Raw genomic sequence first — 20,674 nt, 5'->3', positions numbered from 1 at the left:
ACAAGTTCAAGAATTTCTGTCACCAGAATTTAGTCACCAATTTCTGTTAACCCCCTGGGGCACAGTTTTAGTTATAGCCTTATAGCTGGGGTAGGCACAAGCCACTGAATCCACTTGTGAGCTATTAATAGGCAATAGGCCTGCACTTTTTTTTTATTATTAATAACAGGCCTGTACTTATTACCATGGTCTGTGCGAGCTTCGAGCTTTCCCAGGACTGGCTCATCTCTTTCAAGCACAAATAAGGTGAAAGGGTTTGAATCGTTAGGTAGCCCTAGGGCAGGCGGTGAAAAGACCTGCCCGTGTTTATCTTCCCACCAAAGGGAATCAGGGACTCTTTACTTTAGTTAAGTTTATAGAGTGGGGAAGCCAACAGAGAAAAATTAGGGTCTGCAGTAGCCAGCCAGGCCTAGAAATTCACGAAGCTGTTGCCTATTCGTGGATCAAGGAAATTCTTGGGTTAGATTAATCTGTTTGGGGGATAATTGTATTCCTTCAGTACTTCAGTTATGACCTAGGTAATGAACAATGTCTAGAGATAGTTGTTATCTTTCATTAGAGACTTTGTGTCTCTTTTCAGCTAACTGTTGTAGCAAATAAATAGAATCGTTTATGGACGCCTCTTGGAGAACTGAGCACAGCAAGAGTTCATCTACATATGGTAAAAGAGTTGATTTCCTGGGGAACTGGAGGGTGCTTAGATCTTGGTGGAGCACTTGAGAGAAATAAGAAGGGGCCTCTGTGGACCCTTGAGACATGAGTGTCCAAGTATATTGTTGATTGTTCAAAGTAAAGGCAAATAGATATTGGCAAATAGATTAGCGCAGGGATGCTAAAAAAAAATAAGCTAAACAAAGGTCTACAGCAGTGAACCATTTTGAGTCTGGTGAGATTAGTGACAAAAGAGCGTGTGTATTTGGAACAACTGGGAAATGGGGGATAACGATCTTGTAAACAGCTTCCCACCCATTAGGTTTTTTTGTGTAAAACCGGCTCGTACAGGAAATGACTGACCCCTGGTTGATTAGAGCTTGATTGTTGGTGTGAGACCTGTATAGATTCAGGCTTTAATGAATACTGAGGCAATTTAGGAAGAGGTTCAACCACATATTTTACAGAATTTTTACAGTTCTGTGCTTTTTGTTCTCCCAATGTCAGGACTAGAAGTACCCATAGACTTGGGGGCACCTCTGTTACACTAGAGGATTTTTGTTGTAATTCTTTCTCATCTGTATCAAGGACAGATTATAACAGACGTAAAAGATCACATTCAAGCCATAGCCTGCAAAAGGCCCCAGATTCACTAGCCAGAACAGTACTAGACAATAAGATTTTTTAGATTATATTTTAGCAGAAAAAAGAGGGTGTATGTAGTGGCCAATAGCTCCTGTTATGTATATTTTAATACCACATTGAAGGAAAAAACCTTCTTAGACAAAATTAGACAACTTGGCTCCCACAGGTGTCAGCACAAGAACATGGATTCAATCCCTTAGGAAGTACCTTCTCATGGATCCCGTAGGGAATAAGGTCTGTATGGGAGGGATTTTGCTTAAACTCGGTATTACTGTTCTGTGCTTGCTAGGATTTATATTCCGTCTTGTCCTAACTCTGTTCTTGCTGTTTGTCTTGTATCCTTAAGCCCAAAGCCGTGTCCTCATCTTGGGATTTGTGCATACTTGCAATCAAACGCATAACAGTTTCATTTCTCAAACCCTTGGTAGGCCTACACCCGTTATCAGCAGGAAGTAGCCAGCATGGTCTCGGCCCCTCTTTCCTCAAGATTGAGGAATGATCAAAAGGTAGGGGAGGGGACTTCCCCGGTGGCGCAGTGGTTGAGAGTCCGCCTGCCGATGCAGGGGACACGGGTTCGTGCCCCGGTCCGGGAGGATCCCGCATGCCTCGGGGCGGCTGGGCCCGTGGGCCATGGCCGCTGGGCCTGCGCGTCCGGAGCCTGGGCTCCGCGACGGGAGAGGCCACAGCAGTGAAAGGCCTGCGTACCGCAAAAAAAAAAAAAAAAAAAAAAAAAAAAGGTAGGGGAGGGGACTTCCCTGGTGGCGCAGTGGTTAAGACTCCGTGCTCCCAATGCAGGGGGCCCGGGTTTGATCCCTGGTCAGGGAACTAGATCCCACATGCATGCCACCACTAAGAGTTTGCATGCCACAACTAAGGAGCCCACGGGCCACAACTAAGGAGCCTGCCTGCCACAACTAAGACCCACCACAACCAAATAAATGCATACATTTTTTTTAAAAAGATAGGGGAGACTGAAACCATGCTTCACAGGATTAATAGAGGCTGGTGACTAACAGAAATTCTTGAGCTTGTTTTACAGAACACGAGATAAATGAACTTGCTTAAAACCCTCTGCTTGTAAAATGCCTTCACTAAGTAAGCTGTCTTTAGTTATTTTTTTCTTTTCTTTTTTCCTCTCCTTAATTGCAAGCTTCATGTACCCTAGGTAATGTATCACAAGACTCCTTAACCACCCCTATAGATAACACCTCTGACATAGGGGATGCTATAATAATGGGGGCTTAAGTTGTTTTTTAGGAAACTGGAGTCAGCTGTTGTCCAGTTCGAGCCAGCTAAGACTGGTTGGGACCACCGACCCTAAAACTAGGCCTGCACAGGTGTCTGATGAATGACAGTTTGACATCAGAGAGCCAAAGCCTCCACCCCCAGATTGCGCTAAGCACCTCTATTTTTGAACACGCATCCCATGAAGAAGCATGTAACCCAGATACGCCTATGCAAAGCACTGATTACCTCATCTCTTCCCTACCTACAACCACCTTCCCCCAAGCCTAAGACCTTTCTTATCTCATAAATATCTCAAGCCCCTCACTTTTGGGTAGGCGGGTCTGAGATTCATTCTCCCATCTCCCCACTTGGCTGCCTTGTGAATAAACTGTCACTCTGCTGCAAACCTTGACGTATCAGCGTTTGGCTTGCTGCATGTAGGGCAAACGAAACTGGCTTAGGAACAAGACCAGTGGCCTCCCATCCTATTTTCTGTCTTTTTATTAGCCTGCTAATCTCAGGAAATGATCTGTTTACGAATAGGGCAGCAAGAGCAGATTGAGTGACCTCATTTACTGAATGGAATCCAGAATGCCGTCAGAAGAGAGCTTTCAAACGGGCTTTAAAATCTGCCACAGATTCCTCTTTCTTTGTTTGCGTATTTGAATCATAGACCAATCAATGTAGGCAGGGAACACCCTAGGCTCAGCTGCCACACTGGGAGATTTTTCTGGTCTATCAGAGGATCGTGTTAGAGACCGAGGATCTTAACACGTGTTTTGGGGTTGTTTTGGCCGCACCCCTGTGGCCTGTGGGATCTTAGTTCCCTGACCAGGGATCTAACCGGCACTCCCTGCATAGGAAGCGTGGAGTCTTGACGACTGGACAGCCAGGGAAGTCCTGAGACTGAGGTTCTTGAATATCACCCTCAGGATGATGCCATTCTGCTTCCCACATCTGTTTTTGGGCTTCACCAGGTCCTACCAACACATACACAAGCTAGTAAAGATCTGGCGACCCAGGGTCATAGGATTCTAAACGTTTCAACAAAACTTTTGGGGATTAGAAAATTCTTTAACTATGGCTCCTTAGTCTTTTTTTTTTTAAATAAAAAAAATATTTATTTATTTCTTTGAGTGCATCGGGTCTTAGTTGCAGCACACGGGATCTTCGTTGCGGCACGCGGGATCTTTCGTTGTGGCGTGTGGGCTCTTTGTTGCAGCATGTGGGCTCCAGAGTTCGTGGAAGCTGTAGTTGCTGCACGTGGGCTCTCCAGCTGTGGCTCGCGGGCTTAGTTGCCCCACGGCAGATGGGATCTTAGTGCCCCACCAGGGATTGAACCCATGTCCCCTGTATCGGAAGGCGGATTCTTAAGCACTGGACCACCAGGGAAGTCCCTTGGTTTAGTCTTTGACCAAGGAGTGAAAGCTGTCCGAGGAGGATCACCAGCAACCTGGGGCCTTTTTATTTTAAAAGGTAACTATTTAATCGTCTCCAGAGTAGAAAGGCAGTCCGGACAGGGAATGAGTAAAATGTGAACGCTCAGGCAAAGAAGGATAGAGGGGAGCAGAGTCCTGTCAGTCCTGTCACCTGTTGTTTTAGGTACCTCTGTTGTCTTTCCCTTCTCATCAGCCTTCGGTAACAAGTCCTTAAATGAAGCTATTTTGGAATCTTGAAGGCTTTGGGAAGTTCACTTAAACCAATTGAAATAGGCATCCCATTCTCTTCATTTAATTCATGAACCCTTACTTTCAAGTGCAGTTCTTAAGTGAAGGATCTTGTGTAACTGGAACATTCCCTCATTGTAACTCTAGATTGTTTTCAGTCAGATTTGCCTATTTTTATAGATATCTATAGCTTCCGGAACCATAGTGTTTAGACATAAAATAAGCAGGTGTGCTGGAAGGTGGGGCGTTTAACTCGTTAGAACTTAAGGATCCCATTAGCTAAGGCTTTGGGTTTCTCAGAGCCGAATCAACACCTAAAAGGGATACGCCACTGGTTTGGGGATTGTATTGCATTTTACCGTGTAGCTTATTGAATGGACATTTTCTTGAGGTTGGTAGGTGACCTACTGTCCATCTAACCCATTCCTTGACCAACTTATCCTAACACGATGTCTTTGGGTTTGGTGGTGAGCACTCTAACAGGTCTTAAGTGCTCGATCCACACTCACCAATTTTTGCGGCTTTTTGACCTCTGAGGTCCCAGTCAGCAGCAACTCTCACTGATACAAAACAAGACAAACAAACACATGCCCTTTAATATATTGGCTATAGCCCAGAGATGTTACCGCATCCTGGCCAAGGAAAGGCCCTGGGCATACCATGAGCGACTCCCAACATGGAACTGGGGACTGGGGAAAGGATTGAACCAGCAGACCCCGAGGAATGGGAACTGCAGGCATCTTCCAGACAAATGGGAAACTGTAGCTGTCACCAGCAGTTCCCGACATGGAACTAGTGATTGCAGACAAATGGGAAACTAACTGGAAAGCCAAGTGGATCAGGAGCTTGACGCAAACAGAAGAGAGCTCAGAACCGAGAGAGGCTCACCCAAGGCCCTCGGAAATGCTGAGAAAGACAGCGAGCTCAAAGGATTCACGGGGTACTACACCTGTGTTTCTTGCTGTCCCCAAAGCCGTCGGAAGTTTCCTTTGATCCCGCTGCTGCCACCAAATCTGTTAAATAACGAGAATTCAACTGAGTAAATTTAAAGATCAAATTGGCTTTATTCAATGATTCATGAATCGGGCTGTGTCCCATCTAGCAATAGAAAGGAGCTCCACTGAGCTGTAGAAAAGAATAGGTTGTTAAAGGCAGAAAGAGGGTGGAAAAAAGGACCTTTTTAGCGAAGAATTCATTGTTTGAATTCATCCTCCTAAGGGGATGGAAGGGCTTATTGGGTGAATTACCTCACTAGTGCTGACCGGGCGATTCTAGGTTGAATGGTTAAAGGTTACATTCTGGTGGGGTTGAAACTACAATTAGGTCTGTTATTAAATCTCGTTTTGCTGACCTGAGGGTTAGCACAACTGACTCCATTTGGGACCTGTTGTCTTCTTTGTATCAGGGTTGATGAAATATTTCTAGAAATGGATAGTGGTGACAGTTGTACAATATTATGAATATACCTAATGTTGCTGAATTATATATACACTTTAAAAGGGTTAAAATTGTAAAATTTATGTTACGTATATTTTACCACAATAATTTATTATTAAATAATAATAATTTAATCATATAATAACTCTAATTTTAATTATTATTATTAAATAATATCCATAATAAATAACTATAAATTATTTTTATAATTATATTTTTATAAATATATAATTATATATATAAATATATAATTATATAATATATATAATATATATAATATATAATATATATAATTATATATTTTTAATAATTATAATTCTAATAATTATAAATAAATAATTATAGTTTATTATTATTAAATGATAAATACTAAGAACAAGTGAAAAAAAATAGAATTTGCAAAAGAGGAACGAGGAGGAAGGTCACGTAAAGCCGCTGTAAGGGCTTTGGCTTTTACACTGCCCAAGCAGATAATCTGTAGGTCAGGTTCTTCAGACAAACTGTGCATTGACAAAACCCTCTAGTGACTGATCGCTATTATCGGTTCTGGCCCCCAGCAGCATCTAGGTTGAGTTCAGTGACCCAAACGGTGGTCATCTGTGGGCACCCTTTGCCCAGCTCTGTGGGCTGAGGGGAGGCTGGATGTACACCTGCTCTGCAGGGATTCAGGACAGACATTAAGCCCAAGTGTGGCCCAATTAGATAGGGGAGGTGCTAGGACCGATGGGCGAGGCTACTGGTTAGAATAAACCCCCCAATGGGCGTGGCTAGAGTGAGGGGCGGGGCGGAATTCTTGACTAGCAGTGTGGGTGGGGCTAAGGCGGAGTAGGCAGGCCAGGCTTGAAATAGCTGCTCCCAAAGAAAGCCTCGTTGGCCCTAGGTTGGATGACTTGTTGGCTGGGGTTGTGATGGAGTCGGATTGGGATGTGCTGAGAGTGAGGGGAGGGTTACCGCCACGTGCCTGCTGCTGTAGGCGACTTGGGGGGCGAGCTACACAGTCTATGTTTACCTGCTGCCCAGGCACGCCGAGGCAAGCCCTGGCTCCGGGGGCACAGAGCCTGGGCAGGTGAGGAAGGAGGGCTCCGAGCCAGGCAGGTGGGGGTGGGGACAGCAAGAACGAGGACAGATGACAGATGAGGGTCCCTAATCAGGGCAGAGGCCAGGGACTCCTGGAAGAAAGACAGGTGAAGGCTGGAGCAACTAGGGCAAGGGAGGCATGGAATGCATGAAGTTCTCGAACCAGGAGGGGTTGGGCTTCAGTGAAGGAGGGTCCCAGAAAAGGTGCAAAAAGGGACAAGAGGAACAGTGCGGGGGATGATAGGGGGTTGGATCTGGGGGTGCTTCCCTCCTGCCCTCTTTCTAGTGGTGACAGGAGCCACCAACGGCATCAGCAAGGCTTATGAACGTGAGGTGAGCCAGGGCTTGGCGTGTGTGGTGGGAGAGCTTCTCCTGTCTGTTTGTCTGTTGTCAGCTAACCCTATTAGACTGAGAATTGTGTGCTTTATCTGGTTCCCTCAGACGTCCTCTCCTCCAGGAAGCCTTCCCTCTGCTCCCCAGGGTGGGGGTGGGTGTTTACACTGGGCTTCTACAGACCCTTGATGTTCTCCTATCATTGTCCTGATTTATTCATTCAAAACATATTTATATACCACCTCCACGTGCCAGGCATCTTCTAGGTGCCAGGGGTACAGCAGTGAACAAAATAGATTTAAAAAAATCAAAAGACCTTGCCATCGTGAAGCTTATGTTGAAGTGAGGGGAGACCGGTGTAAATAAGATAAACAAATGAAACGTATCGTGTATCAAATGGTTGTAAGAGTTAAGGAGAAAAATAAATGAGGAAAGGAGAACAGGGAGCCCTGGGGAGTGTGCACGTTCCAATTTTTATATAGGATAATTAGAAGTGCCACTGAGAAGGCAGCACTTAGCAAAGAACAGAAGGAGGTGAGGGAGGGAGTCTTGCGAATAACTGGGAGAAGGAATTTCCAGGGAGAAGAAACTGCCAGTGCAAAGGCCCTGAGGTAGGAAGCATTGCTTGTTGGAGAAGCAGGAAAGGGGCCACTGTGATTGTATCAGAATGAAAGGGAGAGGGGAACAGTAGGAGATGAGGGCAAAGATGCAATTTCAGGGCAGATCACGGGGAATCTGGTAGGTTATGGTGGAGACTTTAACATTTGCTGAGTGCGTGGGTTCTGAAGAGGGATGCGATACTATACGGGGGTGAAGATGGAAGCAGGGAGATCAGCTAAAAAGCTCCTGCAAAATCCAAGCAAGAGATCTTGATAACTTACACCAGGGTGACAGCATAGAGGCATACGAAGTACTTGGATTCTGGATTGATTTTGAAGGTAGTGCTGACAAGATTTATTAAAAAGATTGGATGTGGACTATGACTCCAAACTTCTGACCCTGTAACCCGAAACCTTGCCAAACTCAGCTCTTCATTCTTGTAGTCTTTCTGTGGATTTCTTGGGATTTTCTCTGTAGACAGTCATGTCATCTGTGTAAGAGACAACTTTATTTCTGACTTTCCGATCTGTATACCTTTTATTTCTTTTGCTTTATTGTACTGTCCAGGAAATTAAATAGGATGTTCAGAGGAGTGGTAAGCATGAACATCATCGTCCCTTGTTCCTGATCTTAGGGGAAAAGCATTCAGTTTTCAACCATTAAGTTTAATGTTAGCTGTAGGTTTTTAAAATGTATGTATGTGTGTATGTATTTATGTAAACTTTATAAGGTTAAGGACGTTCCTTTCTATACCTAGGTTGCTGAGAGTCTTTATCAGGGATGGAGGTTGACTTTTGTTAAGTAACTTTTCGGTGATTGTTGAGGTGATCATATGGTTTTCCTTCATTACTCTGTTTATAGAGTACATTACATCAATTGATTTTTCAAATGTTGAACCAACCCTGCATTCCTGCAATAAGCCCCACTTGGTGATTATTGATTATCCTTTTTCTATATTGCTGGATTTGATTTACTAATATTTTGTTGAGAATTTTTGTGTCTGACTTTATGAGAGATATTAGTTTATAGTTTTCTTTTCTTGTAATATCTTTGTTTGGTTTTTGGTATTAGGGTAATGCTGGCCTCAGAAAATAAATTACTATAAAATTTTTGACCAGAATACGTCAGAAAATGCAGCTGCTGTCACTGAGATGGAGTTGAACTGAGGGGAGGACCAAGTTTGGGGGAAACAGGAAGGAGTCTCGTTTTGGACATTCCAAGTTTGAGATACCAATTAGGTATCCAAGTTGAGAAGTTCCAGAAGTTGGAAATGCCATTCTGGAGTTCAGAGGGGAGGTTGGGGTGGAGATATAAGTGGAAGCGTCATCCACATAACGATCCCATTTAAAGTCATGAGACTAGATGAGGTGTCTGTGGTAGTGGGTGTTGATGGAGAAGGGGAGCACAGTCTGAATCACCCCAGAGTGCTCCCTGGAGCACCCAAAGTTAAGAGGTACAGAAGATGAGAAGGCACAAAAACTGAGAATGGGGGGGGAAACCAGGGTTGGAAGAGAGGTCTTGGAAGCCACGGAAAAGAATGTTTCCAGGAGGAGGGGGTGCTGAATGTGTCAGTTGCTATTGGGAGGTGCCGAGAATACAGCACTGGGTTTACCATCATGGAAGTTATCGGTGACCAGAGTGGTTTGGGTGGCGTGGCGGGGGTGGGAGGCCGATTGGATTGGGTACAAGAGGGTATGGTAAGAGAGCCAGGATAAACAATCCTCTCTTGGAATGCTGAGTCAACTGCGGTGGTGTGATGAGAAATGGGCCAATGCCTGAACAGAGAAAATGAGAGAGACTCTGGTCGGATTTCACGCTGATGGGAATCACCCAGAAGAGGGAGAGGTTTTGATGAAGGAGGAAGATGGGGGAAAGCTGGAGTGATGGCCTTGAGTGGACAAGAAGGGAGGGGAGGCTAGTGCATGAATAGAAAGGCAACCCTGGTGGAAAGGGAGAGAACTTGTGTCTGGATGCAAGTCAGCCGGTAGTGATGGCCACTCTGAGTCATTGCCATCTGGGGACCGGTCTGTCCCAGCACTGCACTGTGAGCCCCAAGAGGGCAGGGCTGTGGCTGTGCTGGTCAGCCCCACCTAGCACAAGGCCAGGCACAAGCAGATTCTGGACAGATGTTTGTTGAATGAATAAATGCCCTTCACAGCATCAACCTCTCAGACGCTGGAGCTGTTGAGATGTTTGTGCCCAGCCCCCCTCCAAAGCTGATGGATGCTCAGTCCCACATAACATGTCACCCTCAGACAGGCAGGTTGAGAGGGTCAGACATGCGGCCAAATGCTGCTGAGCGCCCGTTCCACAAATATTGGCTGACTTCGTTTCAAGCAGAAGGGCATTCAAGGCAAAAGGAGCAGCATGTGCAAAGGCCCAGAGGCAGGAAAATTCAGGCGGTGCTCTTGGGACGAGACGACCTGTCTGCTGTGCCTGGATTCCCATAGAGGGCCACCGGCAGGAGAGACAGCTGAAGACTCAGGCCGGAGCCAGGCCACTTGAGGCCACGGTGAGGAGTGTAGTTTTATCTCAGAGACGCTGGGGAGTCAAGGCAGGTTCTGAGTAGGGGAAGGCAGGAACAGCTTTGTATTTCAGAGAGAACCCTCTGGCTGCTGAGTGAGACTGGGTCTATCTTGGGCATGCTGTGTCCCCAGCACCACCCAGCAAAGAGCAAGGGCTCAATAGACACATTTTGAATAAATGCATGAAGGAAGGAAAGTATAAAAATTATTGGATTCTTATGTCACTGAGAATAAAAGCCAGAGTCTTTACTGGGGCATTCGAGGCTCCATGATCTGGGCTGCTGTACAACCGGCCACTTCATTCAGTGCACACTGGACTGTATGGCGTCCTCGAAGCTGCCAGCCTTTGTGCAAGGGCCTCTGCACTTGCTGTTCTGTCTGTCTGGAATAGTCTTTCCCCAGAATGCACGCTCCAGGAGGGCAGACTTTCGTATTTCTCTTTTGTTCACCTCTGCATCCACAGTGCCTATAACACTGTAGCACCCTGTCAGCACACAGTAAATATTTGTGGCTTTCGTGAATAAATAAATGAATGCATCCCCTGCAGCTCGCCGGGAGAGGTCTGAACATCGTCCTCATCAATCGAGACCTGAGCAAGTTGGAGCACGAGGCAAAGGCGATAGGTGAGGAGGGGAAGAGGGGAGCGGGTTAAGTTCTGGGTCAAGGGCTGGGGCTAGACGGGGGCGTGGCTGGGGGCGTGGTCTGGGGCGTGATCCCGGACGAGGTCGGTAGGTGGCCGAGGCGCGCGCGGGGAGCTAGCTATCTATGCATCTGGGGCCATCATGTAGGGGCTGGGGCTGAACAGGGACGGGGGCAGAGGTCGGACCAGATTCCAGCTAAGGGCCTGGCTCCCACTGACCTTCCCAGAGAGGCTTCATGGCAAAAGCACACGAGTCATCCAGGTGGATTTCACCGGAGGCTTGGAGATCTACGAGGCCATTGCGGCAGGACTGAAGGACCTGGAGATCGGAGTACTGAGTACGTCCCTGTGCCTGTTGGGAGGAGCGCTGCCCTCAACCGCCACCGTGCTCACCCTGGCCCGGAACTCTCTGTGGTCGCCCTCCCTTTTGCCCCTACCCCGTCTCCCTGGGCCCGTTGGAGTGAAACAAACAATTTGTCCCCTCTCACTCAGTAAACAATGTGGGCAAGCAATATGCACCTGGCTTGAGGAAACTGCTCGACTGTGAGGACTTCGCCAAGTGAGTAAAACCGAGTACTAGTCCGCGGGTGCCTCTGCCTCACACTGCTCCCTCTGTTGGAAAACCCGGCGCAGCACACTAGCTTTGTTCGTTGTTGTGAGAGCTACAAATCTACGATGTCTAGGACGTGAAGGAGGTCTCTCCTTACATGGGGCGCCCTTCTGCGGTGCCCAACGGGAACAACTGTTCAAGTTGAGTCTGCTCACTTTAAGGGGAAATGAGCCACGTGGGAAAGTCAGTGCCTCAGTTTCATATCTATACAATGGGAATCCATATTTTTGCTGACCTTAGAGGGCTGATACGACAATGGAATAAAACGATGCACGTGAGCCTAAGTTGTGTGCTCCATAAATGTGGGCCATTATTATTAGACACAGACAAAATAGGAGATCAGGATGGCTTTTAGATTTCACATATTATTATTTCAAAAGTAATGCATAGGGCTTCCCTGGTGGCGCAGTGGTTAAGAGTCCGCCTGCCGATGCAGGGGACGCGGGTTCGTGCCCCGGTCCGGGAAGATCCCACATGCCGCGGAGCGGCTGCGCCCGTGAGCCATGGCCGCTGAGCCTGCGCGTCCGGAGCCTGTGCTCCGCAACGGGAGAGGCCACAACAGTGAGAGGCCCGCGTACCGCAAAAAAAAAAAAGTAATGCATAGGCTCATTTTAGAAGATGTAAAGAGAGGCAGTCTGTGTATCCTGCCTCTGGTGTTAGAGGAAGTTGTGGTTTAAGACTAACCCTGCAAATGAGAACGATGAGGAGAGCTGGATAAAATATTTTTAAAATAACTGTTTGAAGGCATCAAACTACTCAGGCAATGAGGAATTGTCGCACCAAGATTTGAGAGAAGAAAGAATCCGAGAGGGGGGAATCTGACCTTTGAAGCAACATTCCCCTTCAAAGTGGATGAGCGTTTAAGAGGCAAAGCAGAGCTTTCAACATAGTGTGCGAGCTGCAACAAATAATGTAGTGCAAAGCTTTGGAAAATATCCCAGGCTTTAGGCTGGGATCCTGAAAACTATAATGCAGGAGTTAGGGTAAAGTAGGTTTCATAGGAACTGAAGCCAGGTTTTAAATGATCTCGATTCCCGTCGGGATTAAGTTGATCTTATATTTTAGCGCCCCCTATTTTAGCTGCCGGGGAGAAGCAAAACCAAACCAAACCATTTTTAGAGAAAAACGATGTAGTCCAGGGACTCGAATTAGCAATACGAGTTTTTAAATATTAAATATCCAGCACTCAACAAAATACAACCAGGAACATTAGAAGAAAAATCGTGATTGAAAGCAAGAGAAATAATAGATAATGTAATGAGGTCCACATGTAACCAAGATAATGGAAACGGCACAGATTTTTTTTTCAAGAATTGTAACATATGTAACATAAAACTTGCCATTTTAACCATTTTAAAGTGTATAACTCAGTGGCATTAAATACATTCACAGTGTTGTACAGCTGTTACCACTATCTGTTTCCATAACTTTTTCATCATCCAAACAGAAACTCTGGTCCTGTTAAGCAGTATCCCGACATTCTTCCCTATTCCCCACCCCTGGTAGCATCTATCTCTCCTTTCTGTCTCTGTGGACTTGCTAATTCTAGGTACCTCATACAAGTGAAATCATAGAATAGTTTTCCTTTCGTGTCTGGCTTATTTCACTTAGCATAATGTTTTCAATTTCATCCATGTTGTTAGCAAGTATCAGAACTTCATTCTTTTTATTTTCTTTATTTTGAAGTTATGGCAAATATACATAACTTAAATTTTGTCATTTTTTTTTTTTTTTTGCGGTACGCGGGCCTCCCGCTGTTGTGGCCTCTCTCGTTGCGGAGCAACAGGCTCCGGACGCGCAGGCTCAGCGGCCATGGCTCACGGGCGCAGCCGCTCCGCAGCATGTGGGATCTTCCCGAACCGGGGCACGAACCCTTGTCCCCTGCATCGGCAGGCGGACTCTCAACCACTGCACCACCAGGGAAGCCCAAATTTTGTCATTTTTAACTATATTGAAGTGTACAGTTCAGGGGTATTATGTACATTCAGATTGCTGTGAAACAGTCACCACCAGCCATCTCCAGGATTTTTTCAACTCTTTACCTATTAAACAGTAACGCCCACCCCCCATTCCTTCCTACCCACAGGTCCTGGAAACCACCATTCTACTTTCCGTCTCTATGAATTTGGCTATTCTAGGTGCCTCATATAAGTGGAATCATACAATATCTGTCCTTTTGTGCCTGGTTTATTTCATTTAGCATAGTAGTTTCAGGGTTCATCCATGTTGTAGCATGTGTCCCAGTTTTCTTCCTTTTTAAGGCTGAATAATATTCCATCATATGTATATACTACATTTTGTTTACCTCTTCATCTGTTGATAGACACTTGGGTTGTTTCCACCTTTTGGCTGCTCTGAATAATGCTGCTATGAACTGTTGATGTACAAATATCTGTTTGGGTATCTGCTTTTAATTCTTTTGGGCATATAGCCAGAAGTGGAAATGATGATGCAAGATTGGTCTGGCTAATCTCAGGGTCCCTTGAGATTCCATATCAATTTTGGGCTGGGTTTTTCTATTTCTGCAAAAATGCTGTTAGGATTTTGATAGTGATTGCATTGAATCTATAGATCACTTTGGGTAGTATTGACATCTTAGCAATATTAAGTCTTCCAACCCATGTATATGGGATGTCTTTCCAATTCGTATCTCTTCTCTGATATCTTTCAGTAATGTTTTATAGTTTTCAGTATATGTCTTTCTTCCTTGGTTAAGTTAATTCCTAAGTGTATCTATTCTTTTATTCTTTTTGATGCTATTGCAAATGGAATTGTTTTCATAACTTCACTTTGGGGCTGTTCATTGTTCATGTATAGAAATGCAACTGAGTTTTTGGTGTTGATTTTGTATCCCACTTCTTTGTGAGTTTGCTTATTAGTTTTCACTTCTTTTGTGGAATCTTTAAGATTTTCTACATGTAAGATCATATCATCTGCAAACAGAGATAATTTTACTTCTTCCTTTTCAGTCTGAATACCTTTGACTTCTTTTCTTGCTTAGTTGCTCTGGCTAGAGCTTCCAGTACTGTGTTGAATAGAAATGGCAAAAACAGGAAGTGCTTTCAGTATTTCACCATTGAGTGTGATGTTAGCTGTGGGCTTTTCATGTTATTATATGTATTATTTTATGTGCATTATTCATATCTTTATTATGTTGAGATAGTTTCCTTCCATTCCTAGTTTATTGAATGTTTTAATCATGAAAGGTGTTGAATTTTGTCAGATACTTTTCTGCATCAATGGAGGTGATCATGTGATTTTTTTCTTTATTCTGTTAATGTGTTGTGTTACATTAGTCAAGTTTTGTATATCGAACCATCCTTGCATTCCAGGAACAAATTCCACTTGGTCATGGTGTGTAATCCTTTTAATATGCTGTTGAATTCAATTTGCTAGCATTTTGTTGAGGATTTTTGTGTCAATGTTCATGAGGGATACTGGTCTGTAGATTTCCCTTCTTGTAGTGTCTTTGACTTTGGTATCAGGGCAATGCTGGCTTCATAGAATAAGTTAAGAAGTGTTCTCTCCTCTTCAATGTTTTGGAAGAGTTTGAGAAGAATTGGCATTAGTTCTTCTTTAAATGTTTGGTAGAATTCATCAGCAAAGTCATCTGTCCAGGAATTTTCTTTCTTGGGAAATTTTGGATTATTGGTCCAATCTCCTTACTAGTTACGGGTCTATTCAGATTTTCTATTTCTTCCTGATTGAGTCAGTAGGTTTTGTGTTTCTAGGAACTTATCTATTTCGTCTAGATTATCCAATTTATAGGTGTACGGTTGTTCATAGTACTCTCTTATAATCCTTTTTATTTCTGTGGCATCAGTAGTAATGTCCCACTTTCATTTCTGATTTTAGTAATTTCAGTATTTTTTTTCTTAGCCAATCTAGATAAATGTAAATTTGGTATGTTGTGTTTTAATTTCTATTTTCATTTGTCTCAAAGTATTCTTAAGTTTCCTCTGTGATTTCTTCTTTGACCCATTGGTGTTTGAGTTGTAGAAGCTCTTTATATATTATGGTTATTAATCCCTTATCAAATGAATGATTTGTAAATTTTCTGCCAGTTCACAAGTTGCCTTTCCACTCTGTTGATAGTATCTATTTTGTGTGTGTGTGTGGTACGCGAGCCTCTCACGGCTGTGGCCTCTCCCGTTGTGGAACACAGGCTCCTGACGCGCAGGCTCAGCGGCCATGGCTCACGGGCCCAGCCGCTCTGCGGCGTGTGGGATCTTCCCGGACCGGGGCACGAACCCGTGTCCCCTGCATCGGCAGGCGGACCCTCAACCACTGCGCCACCAGGGAAGCCCGATATCTTTTATTGTGCAAAAGGTTTGAATTTTGATGAAGTACAGTTTATCTGTTTTTCTTCTGCTGCTTGTGCTTTTAGTATCATCCGAGAAATCATTGCCGAACCCAACGTCATAAAGCTTTTCCTCTGTTTTCTTTCAAGGGTTTTGTAATTTTAGCTCTTACGTTTAGGACTTTGATCCATTTAGAGTTTTTTGTATATGGTGTTTTGCTTCACATATTTTGGGGCTCTGTTGTTAGGTCTGTATATCTTTATAATTGTTATATCTTCTTGCTGCATTGAACTTTTTTTTTAGCCTTTTTTAATAAAATAAATTTGTTTATTTTATTTATTTATTGCTGGCTGCATTGGGTTTTCATTGCTGCGCGCAGGCTTTCTCTAGTTGCCGTGAGCAGGGGCTACTCTTCGTTGCAGTGTGCGGGCTTCTCATTGCGGTGGCTTCTCTTGTTGCAGAGCACGGGGTCTAGGCGCACAGGCTTCAGCGGTTGTGGCTCACGGGCTCTAGAGCGCAGGCTCAGTAGTTGTGGCGCACGGGTTTAGTTGCTCCACGGGATCTTACCAGACCAGGGCTCCAATCCATGTCGCCTGCATTGGCAGGTGGATTCTTCACCACTGCACCACCAGGGAAGCCCTGCCCTGAACTTTTAAGAAATAAACCTCATTCTTATTAGGGTACTGCAAATTAAAACCAGAGTGAGCTACAACTACACAGCCACTAAAATGGTTAACGCTAAAAATATTGTCAGTGCCAAGTGTTGTTGGGGATGTGGAACAACTGGAATTCTTCCTTTTATTTTTTGGAATTTAAACGTTTTTTAATTTAATTTTTATTTTATACTGGGGTGTAGTTGATTTACAATGCTGTGTTAGTTTCAGGTGTACAGCAAAGTGGTTCGGCTATACATATACATATATGCATTCTTTTTCAGAGTATTTTCCCATTTAGGCTATTACAGAATATTTAGTAGAGTTCCCTGTGCTGTACAGTAGGACCTTGTTGTTTATCTATTTTATATGTAGCAATGTGTATATGTTAATCCCAGCCTCTTAATTTAGCCTTCCCCCCTTCCTTTCCCTTTTGGTAACCATAAGCTTGTTTTCAAAGTCTGCAAGTCTGTTTCTGGTTCATAAATGAGTTCATTTGTATCATCTTTTTAGATTCCATATATAAGTGATATCATATGATATTTATTTTTCTCTGTCTGACTTATTTCACTTAGTATGATAATCTCTAGGTCCATCCATGTTGCTGCAAATGGCATTATTTCATTCTTTTTTATGGTTGAGTGGTATTCCACTGTATACATGTACCACATCTTCTTTATCCATTCCTCTGTCAATGGACATTTAAGCTGTTTCCATGTCTTGGCTATTGTGAAGAGTGCTGCTGTGAACATTGGGGTGCATGTATCTCTTCGAATTATGGTTTTCTCTGGATATATGCCCGGGAGTGGGTTGATTAGAGAAATAAAGCATGCCGCCTTCATACGATGCAAAATTATAGCAGTGAACATGAATGAACTTCTGCTACACATAACACGGAAGAATCTTATAAACATAGTGTTTAGCGGACAAAGCCAGAGATAAAAGGATACATACTCAACGATTCCACTTAAATGAAGTTCAGAACTGAACAAAACTCTTCTAGAGTGTGTTAGAGGTCAGACAGTGGTTAACTGGGGAAGAGGCAAGCATAATGACTGCAGGAGATGAAGAATCTGGGAAACTGTCAATACTTTCTTTATGTGGGTAGAGGCTAAAGATTTGTGTTCATTTTTTACACTAAAGATTTATGCACTTTGGTACGTGTATGGTATACATTTATAAAAATCTTTACTGATCAAAAAATCCAAAGAGAGAAGTTTATGAAATGAAAGTGAAAATTTCCCTTCTCCCTCCAATCCTATCCCCCCAAAGTGACCCCCAATTTAAAATGTGGTAGTTGTTTTTCTCTGTGCGTAGGGAAGTATGTATATGGATCTTTTATCCAGATGGCGGCAGCCTATTGTTCTGCACTTTACCTTTCACAGGTAGGCATGTATCTTGGGGATTATTCTAATAAGAATAATTAGCTGACCCATTCTTTTAACCTGGTGCGCAGTGATCCATCCATTGGCTACCCTGTGTTTATTTAGTCATCCCAGTATTGATGGGCATTCAGGATGTTTCCTAGTATATGTGACTACAAATTGTGTTGCGATGAATATCTTTGGACATGTGCAGTTCCCACATGTGTGAGTATCTTAGAAAGGAATAAATTTCCAGAGTGGAGTTGATGTGTCAAAGTTTATGTGCATTTTAAATCCTAGTAGAAGCTACGTTTTAAAAATGTGTTCCAGGGGCTTCCCTGGTGGTGCAGTGGTTGAGAGTCCGCCGGCCGATGCAGGGGACGCTGGTTCGTGCCCCGGTCCAGGAGGATCCCACATGCCGCGGAGTGGCGGGGCCCGTGAGCCATGGCCACTGAGCCTGCGCGTCCGGAGCCTGTGCTCCGCAACGGGAGAGGCCACAACAGTGAGAGGGCCCGCGTACCGCCAAAAAAAAAAGTGTTCCATATTAAAAGAAAAGTAAACTAGAAAATATCAGAGTTGTGGCAGGGCTGGTGAAGGGAAGAACTGATTGGTTGCATTTTCTTCCCCCAGAAATTCTTGGATGTTATAAACTGCAACATGATGTCTGCGGTCCAGATGAGTCGGGGCTGGGAGGGACTGGGTCCAAGGTCAGCGAGCTCTGACCACTCACGGTGATCCCCAGCGTCCCCCAGAACTGGGCCTGGCATAGAGGAAGTGCTAGAGGAATACTCCCTGAGGGAAGGTAGGGGGATAGGAGTGAACTTGAGGAGGGGGCAGGAGTCTGGGCAGGTGAAAGCAGTGGAAAGGGAAAGACAGGGTCCTCTCCATTCCTCCTGCAGATGACTAGGATCGTCCTGCCCCAAATGGTCACCAGGTAAGCCGCAGTCTCTTTGTCTTTCACTCGGGATCTTCCCCCATCCAACCTCCGGGCTTTTTCCATTCCCCAGCTGTCCCATCCACATTTCCAGTTCTTCCCCGTCTCTCTGATCTTTCTCAAATTAGGACAGCGCCTAAGGGGTGGAGGTGGGGAAATCACCGGGACCCTCTGTTCCCTGGCAATGACTACCTTCCAAATGATGCTTCCTCCTCCAGGGGCAAAGGTATCCTCATCAACATATCTTCAGTAACTGACAGGAGCCCCTATCCATTTGCAGCGGTGTATGCAGTCTCCACGGTACCCAGACCCACAGATCAGAAGGGGAGGGCTCTGAGGGGGGAGGAGCTTAGAGACAGCTGAAGGTCTTAGGAGCAGGGGCGGGGTGGGGATGGGGTCGGGGGGTGCGTCTGAGAGAGGACCGAGACTCAGACTCGTAAGAGCTTCAGTGGATGTAAATCAACTATACTTCAATAAAATAGAACGGAAGGAGGGAAGAGGAGGAAGGAAGGAAGGAAGGACCTTAAAAAAAAAAAAAGAATAAGATGAGCTACCTTGGAGCCACGATCGGAAGCGGTGGGTTCTCGAGGGGGCGTGGCCTAGGAGGCGTGGCCGGGGCGTGTCTGGGGCGTGGTCGGCAAGAGGAGTGGGACTCGGGGATTCTCGGAGGGGGCCTGGGAGCTTAGGCTTAGGGGGAGGGGAGTTCTTTTTCTTGACCCCCTTCCTGCCTGCAAACAGTAAGCCCCTTTTTGGTTGAAACAAGTCCCTTGAAAAGCAGGCTGTTCGTGGTGAGTCCCGAGGACTTCGCTTGGCAGGCGTTGGACACACTTGGCCTCGCCTCCCAAACCCCTGAGTGCCTCCGCCACGCTGTGCAGGTGCTTTCCTGGGGCAATCCTAGGCAGAGAGCTGGATGTGACAGTCCCTGGCCCGGGTCCACTAGCCCTCAGAAAGGGGGAGACGTCCAGAGAAGGGGCGGGCCCCCGCCCCGGGCTGGGGAGCCAGGAGAGGAGATGGGGGACTCAAGAATGGGGGGGTGTCTTGATCCTTGGTACCTCTCCTTCCCAGGGTTTCCTGCTGACCATCTTCCTGCCCAGTTGGTTTCTTCTCAGTCGCTGAGGATTAAAGCTTTTATCTCTGTTGGTGAGCTGGAACAGGGCACGGTTTCTTCGTCACAGAACTTGACTGAAGGCCTTGAAGAGGCGTGGCCACGTGTCCGTCGTTCCCCACCCCCACCCCGCCCCCTCCAGAATCCTAGGCCAGGGCTGTAGTTGGCAAAGGCTTCCCACACATCGAGACAGATGGACAAGCAGACCAATGGAACGTAATTGGACCCCCGAACACCCAGAAATTTACTAACAACTGCAGCATCTCCAATCTCTGGCAGAAAGATGGAGTTTTTAATATGTGGCGCTGAGACTACATAGACATTTGGAGAAAAACAAGCAAACAGATATATACATACATAGATACGTACATATTTAGACTGTAGCGATGATGGCAGCATAACTTTGTGAAATACTAAAACCCACTAAATTGTACACATTGAAAGGGTTAATTTTATGGTATGTGAATTAAATCTCAATTTAAAAATCTCAATTAAAATATTTTTAAAATAGAGACTCCCTGTGTGTGAGTGTGTGTGTGTGTGTCTGTGTATACATATATGTATAAAATTGGATTCAGTCCTCACACCATGTACCGGCATAAACTGCAGATGAATCAGAAATCCCTAAATCCCTCTGTAAAAATAGAAACACAACAACTAGAAGAATCCATGAATGAATTTCTTTCCATCTTGGGAGTGGAAGAATCTTTCTTATTTTTAATTTAATACTGAAAATTAAAAGCAGCAAAAAAAGCCAAAACCAACACCAAACAAAAAACCACTAACAAATATTGAACTGTAGTTAATGAAAGGCAGGCTGAATTATTTAGGAAAAGTGCACTGATATCAGCAACTTACTTTGAAATGCATTTAAAAGTTAGACAGGTAGAGTGAGTAGAAATATG

General features: G+C 44.9%; 1 pseudogene; it reads left to right on the top strand.

Moving 5' to 3' along the window:
- The first annotated feature begins 6,505 nt into the window (after positions 1-6,505).
- Positions 6,506-19,780, top strand: LOC136140211 (very-long-chain 3-oxoacyl-CoA reductase-B-like; annotated as a pseudogene).
- Positions 19,781-20,674: the final 894 nt, after the last annotated feature.

Source organism: Phocoena phocoena, chromosome 20 (assembly GCF_963924675.1).
Source record: "Phocoena phocoena chromosome 20, mPhoPho1.1, whole genome shotgun sequence".
NCBI lineage: Eukaryota > Metazoa > Chordata > Mammalia > Artiodactyla > Phocoenidae > Phocoena > Phocoena phocoena.
Note: the sequence above shows the minus strand (reverse complement) of the source record. Positions and strands in the feature narration are given on the sequence as shown.